The sequence below is a fragment of the Notothenia coriiceps genome, unplaced genomic scaffold, assembly GCF_000735185.1.
Source record: "Notothenia coriiceps isolate Sejong01 unplaced genomic scaffold, NC01 NC01_scaffold00037250, whole genome shotgun sequence".
In the NCBI taxonomy this organism is placed as follows: Eukaryota; Metazoa; Chordata; class Actinopteri; order Perciformes; family Nototheniidae; genus Notothenia; species Notothenia coriiceps.
This window is the reverse complement of record NW_011369951.1, coordinates 6,965,792-6,966,407: the sequence shown is the minus strand read 5'-3', so window position 1 is coordinate 6,966,407 and position 616 is coordinate 6,965,792.

The following is a 616-nucleotide window of genomic DNA, read 5'->3' as shown; positions in this document are numbered from 1 at the left end:
CAGATGTCGTCGTCAAAAGTTCGGTCACCATGCCCCTGTTGACAGTAGCGAGAGCATTACCAGACAGACAGCACGAGGACAAGACAGAGAGCATGGTGAGGCAAGGTGAAATGAAAACGCCGCGATGGACAGTAGTGAGAAAAGGCCCGAGGTCGAAAAGGACGACCTCGGCCGGCGAATTTCCACCCCCGCGCCTGGCCGGTATCCGGGATCCTCTATATTTCCACCACCTGACAATTGACAGTTTAGGTATCTAAATCCTCCAGGGGACACCGGCAATCGACATGTTTAGGTATCTAATCGGCGTGGCAAATATATTGGCGTACGCAAGCTTTTTACACGCTTTTTTCAGCACGCCGAATATCAGGCTTTTAAATGCCATCTAATTCAAAGTACCAGCCATTAAAACACAACACCAACTCCAAACACATTACCAAATTTCGTTCTGATAATTTCATAACAACTGGTACGTACAGCAGAGATTGGCAGTTTCAACTATTGAACAAAACAGTCAACCTTTACGTTTATTACTTCAAATCTATCTCAATTAGCCGTCTAGCTTCGATCGTTTGTAAAACTCTCTTACTTTAGATTTTTGTCAGAAAAAAGACGATGA